The sequence below is a fragment of the Anopheles merus genome, chromosome 3R, assembly GCF_017562075.2.
Source record: "Anopheles merus strain MAF chromosome 3R, AmerM5.1, whole genome shotgun sequence".
Taxonomy (NCBI): Eukaryota; Metazoa; Arthropoda; class Insecta; order Diptera; family Culicidae; genus Anopheles; species Anopheles merus.
Genome location: NC_054084.1, coordinates 17,659,527 through 17,666,388, shown reverse-complemented (window position 1 = coordinate 17,666,388; position 6,862 = coordinate 17,659,527). Strand labels below are relative to the sequence as shown.

Genomic DNA, 6,862 nt, shown 5'->3' with positions numbered 1-6,862 from the left:
GGATCGATACCCGGCATCTCCAACGATGTGTTTTTTGTGTTATGTACTGGATTTGTTTATTGGTTTCTATATGTGATGGTTCTGTTTTTTACACACTTACCGTTGTGAAAGCAGATAAGCATTATTCACGTCTCAGGTAGTTTAATAAATTGGTTGTCTTCTCGACCCAAAAAACATTAGCCATCCATTCTCAAGCGGGGCTTTTATGATACCGATTAAGATAACGCAGGAAGAAATTGCTATCATAACTTTATGCGAAATCATTATCTCAAACGTCACCCCCCCCCCCCCCCCCCCCTTACGCTATCGCGACGCGTGATACGTTGATCTAAAGTAGGTTCGCGAAGGTCCTGCGATGCCAACAAGCGAACGGTGGTAGTGGCTCATTAATTCCTTGCGTGGGAGAAAACAAAACCAATAAACTGCGGGTGTGTATTACACTGATGTGTTTAGTGGTCACTTGTTTTGTCGTTAATCAGCAACCGTCCGCCGTATAGATAATGGGTGTGTGGGAGTGATATTTTACGCGAAATAAAGTGGAACCGAAAACACAACACCGCCAAGGCAGTGCTGCAACATATTCCAACACGCACTTTATTCACGCGAGCGGTTCAGTACGGTCGCCACTCGGGGAAAAGGTGTGTGTGTGCGCCTAGGGATGACATAGTGTGGCGCAGGAATAACACAGTATAAAAGGAAAAAGGAAAGGAAAATTTTTCCGCGCGAGAATAACCTACTCCATGCTGCGCGGGGTCCGATGGTTCGTTTTCTCATGCCGGTAGTTTTCACCTTGCTTGTTATGAAGGATAACGAATTTATTAGCCTCGCGTGTCACCATATCGTTACGTCTGTCAGCGACACTGGCTAGTGCGGAAAAGAGGCGCAGGTGCGGGGTCGTACCGGGCGAGAAATCCACCGTGTTGACCAGCAGCAGGAGCAGGAGTAACTTTTGCTCCATTGATCAGCGGAAATATTATTCCTTCGTTCCGATGCGCCCCAGCTACTTACTTCCCCTTGCCAGCACACATGGTTTGCTAAAACACTTCATTCATCTTTGCGTTGTTTTTTTGTATGTACAGTTTTCGCAGCCTTTCCCACTATCAAATAAATTGCACACAACCTTCCACAGGGTGGGTAGCAGTAGCAGGTGGGGTTGTGTATAACGATGAGTTTTTGATGCATTGCTGTTCCATATGTTTTTCCAACGTTTTCCGCCAGATACAGTGGTGTACAGTCTTTCATGTGTGTGCCATCCTGCTTTTATGTAGGTCATTTGCAGCGCGCTCTCTGGAGCCTTTTGCACACAGACACCCGACGGCCGAGCGCGCGCTGTGGTCGTGTATTTTCTTCCCATTTGCACAAAACTTCTCGACAGCCCGGAACTGACCAGCCATAAATTTTGCCCTCATTTTAACCCCTTAAGAACCACGGTGGCGCACGGGGGAGCGGTACGTTTGACCGCCTTCCGCACACAAATCACCACCTAACGATCGATTGTACGGTCGAGCGGACGTTTAGTGCCAATACGTTTCCGCTGGCCATCCCTTTCGGGCTCTGTCTCTCTCTCTCTCTCTCTCCCGGCCACCATGCCACGGTGTGTGGTGGTGGTGGTCCATTTATGAAAAGGATTGGATGGACAAAAAAAATAAGGAAAAAAAACGTCACAAAACTTGTGGAACAAATGCACCGGCAGAGGTCACTGGGAATATGCAAATTTACCAACAGCGGCGTCCTTTTATTGCGCACCGTCCACTCTTTACAGCTTTCGCCTGTTCCTTCCATCCCAGTTCCAGGATGCATCCATTACAAAATCGATGAATTATGTTGCACCTCTCCTGCAACTGCACACCACCCTCCCTTTATTTTTGCATCGGTTTTTGTGGGCGGGAAAATTATGAGCAGAAGCGTATGGAAAAACTGGCGGGCGCGCATCGTTTAGCGGACAACACAAGCGAAATCATAAAATATGCACGTTGCAGAAATAAAATAGAATCGTGCTTGTGGTAGTGGTGGTGGTGGTGGTGGTGTAGCATTATTTCTGTGCGCGCTCAAAGCCCGGCCACATCGCGTGAGTGCATTTTTTGTATTGCTAAAGAATACTTTTAATCTAAACTGTGTGGTCACTATGTGTGCTGGAGGATCGTTGTAGTTTAAATATTTTATAAAACTTTCCTTTTGTGCTGTGGAGCTACATTTTCTGTCGCTCTTGTGCCAGTTCGCCGATGTTAATGATAAACGCTGTTGTTGAGTTTTTTTTTGGGAAATAAAGATTTCTATATTTTATGTGACATTCAGTGCCGTGAAATATGCATCCGGGACATTGTGCGAGCTGTTTTCCTTCTGCCTGCCGACGTTGGTTGTTTATATCAACAGCTGGAGGAAGGTGTTCCACATTTGGCTGCAGTAAAAGTGTGATGCATAAATCTAAGCTCCAAATAGAGTAGCTTCCGGCGGGGAACCCGGTAAAAGTGATGAGAATGAGTGGACCGTTTTTCTTCGGCTTTTGACTGAAAGCGCGTAAACACTCACCGGAAGCTGCAGCAAACGTGTCTGAAACGGAATGCAAAAAAAAGTACGGGAAAATAAAATAGAATAACTTAACACATTGTAAAGTTCAAAGTAAGGGTGTGAATGTGGCGATGTTTCACCTTTTTGTTTTGTTAAACCATGCTTTAGATATTTGGAGAGCTGAATATTAAGCTTAAACATAATTAGTTTTGAGTGACAACAATTGATTTGTCTAGTAATTAAGTTAAGATAAATGAAAAATATTATAAATTTTAATATAATATGTACCACAACTTGGGTAACATCAAACAAACTCTAGCATTTTGTGACTGGACACATATCTCATGTTGTTGAGTTTTGGTGTATTAACTTACCAGCGCATACATTGTGACCTGCTTAATCTCTTGTTCTCGGAATCTGTGCGAACATCGCATTTCTATTCATTCGGAAAAATTGATTCTTTTTTCGGCCTTAAGCTGTCCCTAGCATCATTTGTTTTATCTGCAGATTAGGACGTTCATCTTGGCACACGGTCCACGGCTAAGGCCCACGCGTGTCCTGTTCATACGATTCAGCAGAAACAAAGAGAAGGCCTCATTTTTCGAAGCAGGAGAGCGTTTACTTCGGTGTACATGTGCAAAGGTTCACCTTTTTGTTGTTGTTGATGTTAATTGAGCTGACTACGAAGGATCTTAATGTGTGTGCCGTTCATTTTGGGTTGAGTGTTCCTTTGTTATAAGAACAAAACATATTTTGATCGTGCTGCTAGGATTATGATGTCATGAGGTTGTACAGACGTCTAGACGTAGGATGAAGGAATTAGTGAGGTACACGTTCATATTTGTGTTGTGTTGAGTGTGTAACTAACCTTGTTATAGTAGCTATTACAAATAGTACTAAAGAAGAGCTGACCTCATATTTTATCATTGATATATTTAAGTAAGACGACATCTTACCTCGAATGTGCCTATTGCTGTTTATATACAAAAAAGAACCAAATTTCTATGACTTTAAACGCAACGTAAAAACTCCAACAAGCACACACACACACACACACCACACACACACACACACACACACACACACCACACACACACACACACACACACACCACACACACACACACACACACACACCACACACACACACACACACCACACACACACCACACACACACACACACACACACACACACACACACACACACACACACACACACACACACACACACACATGTCCGTTACATTTGCGCTATCTCACGAAGTTTTGTTTTTGTAGACGAGCCAAAAGTTCCTCGGGAAAGATAGCGGCAAACAAGTTGATATGCAAATGCTGGCCGTGTAATGTAACGCGTGGTTCCTAAGCGAAAGAACGTGAATAGCAGCAAAGTCTCCCTTTCATCTTCTGCCCGCCCGTCAAAATGCGGACTCCCTGTGTGTATGTGCCTTACTGCCGAGCGAAGGAAATCGCTAATTAAAACCCTCAAACTTTTATTTGCTTTATTTTTTAAGGCTTTTACTTCACATTTTTTCCTGATTCCCACCACCCACACCATTCTCCCCTTCTCCTGCTCCGGTGTGGTTGTTCGTGTTTAGGGATACGCGGCTGAGGATGAATGTTCTCGTGCCGAGCCGCAAGTTTATGTTATCATCAACAACGATACAACCACAGCATGGCCCCGCGGCCATTTCCCACCTAGCAGCAGCATCCCCGGGCTTGTTTTACTTTATCCGGGCACTTGAATTGAGTGCTGCTTTTCATTTCGCTCATGCATGATACGCCCGAAACAATCCACTTGCAGCTACAACGTTAATTTTACATCAAATGTCCAATTTCAAGCAAACGCTTTTCGATTTTGGACGCAATTTTAAGCGAAACGAGATCCATATGTTTGCCTGGTTAATACGTATATGCAAGTAATGCAGCGTTTAATTTGTTGGAAAATATAACAGGCCAGAGTATTTACGTTGGATTGTACAATATTTCAGCAAATAAAGCTTAATTCATTGTTAAATTTATTCAGGTAAAATGATAAGATTGGAAAATGCGAAGCGTCATCATGATAGGGCACTGTGCATGGTGGTGTTGCAATGTTTTTCTCTTTCCGTTCACTTCGTTCTTTTCGAGCGTAGCAATGAAGTACGACTAATGGCAGCAGCGACTGTCGCTTAAAAAGCGATGTTAGCGGTGGCGGAGCGTAAGAGCCTTCGTGGCGCAATCGGTTAGCGCGTTCGGCTGTTAACCGAAAGGTTGGTGGTTCGAGTCCACCCGGGGGCGCAGAACTTTTTTTGTGTCACTTTTGCTTCGTCATTAGTTACATTGCTACGTATTTGGTTTTGTTTTTATGCTTATCATAAATCAACAGTAGGTAATGTACTTGTTGTACTTTATATTGTAATACCACTTTGAAGTATGCATATTCTGTCTCTATAAAGCTTACGTTATTGTATGTATTTCTTTTTTTTTTTCATTACTGTTTAACTTGTTTCATGTGAAAAAGATTTAATTACACCCATTTTATCGATTCCGATCCCGACAAAAAAGAGCGAGAACGCATTTCGATGGGAGAACGGAACAAACAAACCAAAAAACAATCAGTATTGTATGTACACATGATACATCGTTGATGCAGGGGATACATGTTCATCGAGGCTTACCCCCCCAAGCCCATATTGTTCGTAGCTTTTCATTAAATCGTTACCGTTTGAATAGCGCTCACCCAATGGCCGTATACTAACAGCGCTAACTAAACTGTAAGCTGAGCCTCTCTCCCTCCAAAGGCTTTTCTCATTTGATCTGCAATTACGCTTTTGCAAAACGTTAACCACTGTTTTCACGAAGCGTAATCCTCGTATTATTTTCCTTTTATGTATGTAGTGGAAGGAGGCTGGTTAACTGTTGAAGTTCAACGAAATCAATTTAATTTCAATTACCGTGCGTTACTAATTGGCAATGAAACTAATTGGGAAATTACAAAAAAAAATCAAATAAAAGAATGCAGTAAAACATTTGTTTGTTTAAACATTTGAATTTGTATACCATAAGTTTGAACGCGGAAAGACTAACAAAATAAACAAATGTGGGCATTGGATTAAAAATAAAAATCTGAGGAATTACACATTGATGTCAAAAATGAACGATAGAAGGGTATGTCTTATATAACAGATCCACTTTTAAGCGTGACGTTCTTACATTCTGAAGGCTGTTAAACAACGTTGCAGCAATGATTGATTAATGTTGATCTCATTAAAACTGGATACAATGAGAGAACAAATCAAAACTGACTGTCAGAGATTGTGCTATGCAAACAGCTGGAGCTGGAGCTTGATTTTCGCGCAGGGAAATTTGATGATTGGATTTTCTTCTCCCTTTCGCATATCGCCCATCGTTTGCCGCACGGAACATTATTATCGCTTTGTTGCGAATTGCCTCTGTTTTCATTTGTTCCATTTCATTACTGCTGTGCGTGCATGTTGTGCGCTTTGTTGACGTCGGTATTTTCATTTTGTGGAAAGAAAATCCTAAACCATTTTTTGTTCGTCCGTACTTGTTGGTGTGTTTGCGTTTTTCTTCCCGTAAAGAGTACGTGTGTAAGGCATTACGTTTCTTTTCTGGAAGCTTCAGCTTGTCCGAAAGCTTGAGAAACGATGTTGGATATGATGCACAACGTTCACAGGGGCCAAGCTGTGCAGCACCATCGGGCGGTGTTTTGACAGACACACGGACAGGCAACCAATGGTAGTAAACTAACTTGGGCGCGGACTCGCGGTGAATCTCCGGGTGGCGCTCGCACGACGAGGCCAAAACATAATAAGTTTTGCCGCCATTGGCCTACTGAAAAAGGGGGAAAAAGTAATGAATTTGTAGCGAAAAAAAGCATACCCCAGAGTCAGAGTGTTCACGGGTGGAGGTCGGGTGGCAGGCGGCGCAACCATGGGCGGTGTTTTTCCATGTCAAGGTCTTTGGCAAACGGCCGGTGTTTGTGTTTGGAGGTGCGTTTTTCCGGCGCTTTCATTCACGTTCGATTATGGCGCACACATAAAAGTGCCCGTGTGGTGTGAAGTTAGCTAGTTTGGTGGGTGGTAAAGTTGCCGAAGGTTGTTATTTTTTGTTCGTTTCGATTTTGTTTCGGCACTGCTATGGGCTTCTTCTTTTTGTCCAAGGTTGCTAAAGCTTGAAGCATCGAAAATTGATAATTTCTGGCTATAACGAATTTGAATTAAGTAAAAATTAAGGAATGATGAAGTAATAGTAGCGCTATTTTGTTCTGTATATATGTATAAAAACCTTATAAACGAAACAAAACCGTAAAGCATATTTTATGCTTCATATTTAAATACACAGTTTTTTACTT

At 42.6% G+C, this 6,862-nt stretch overlaps 1 protein-coding gene, 1 long non-coding RNA gene and 2 other non-coding genes across 14 annotated transcripts in view; 3 read left to right on the top strand and 1 right to left on the bottom strand.

Annotated features, from left to right (window-relative positions):
- The window catches only part of Trnaa-agc, a 73-nt gene extending 51 nt beyond the window's left edge, over positions 1-22 (top strand). The window contains exon 1 of the tRNA in view: positions 1-22. This exon is cut by the window's left edge and continues 51 nt beyond it. This is a non-coding gene — a tRNA (tRNA-Ala).
- The window catches only part of LOC121598094 (disintegrin and metalloproteinase domain-containing protein 10), a 57,137-nt gene that overhangs the window by 28,055 nt on the left and 22,220 nt on the right, over positions 1-6,862 (top strand). The window lies entirely within an intron of this gene.
- LOC121598096 lies at positions 2,477-3,494 on the bottom strand. Its single transcript, XR_006005516.1, has 3 exons — positions 3,157-3,494; positions 2,883-3,066; positions 2,477-2,550 (listed from the first exon to the last, which is right to left on the bottom strand). It is a non-coding gene; the product is annotated as an uncharacterized LOC121598096 (long non-coding RNA).
- Positions 4,712-4,785, top strand: Trnan-guu. Its single transcript has one exon. It is a non-coding gene; the product is annotated as a tRNA-Asn (tRNA).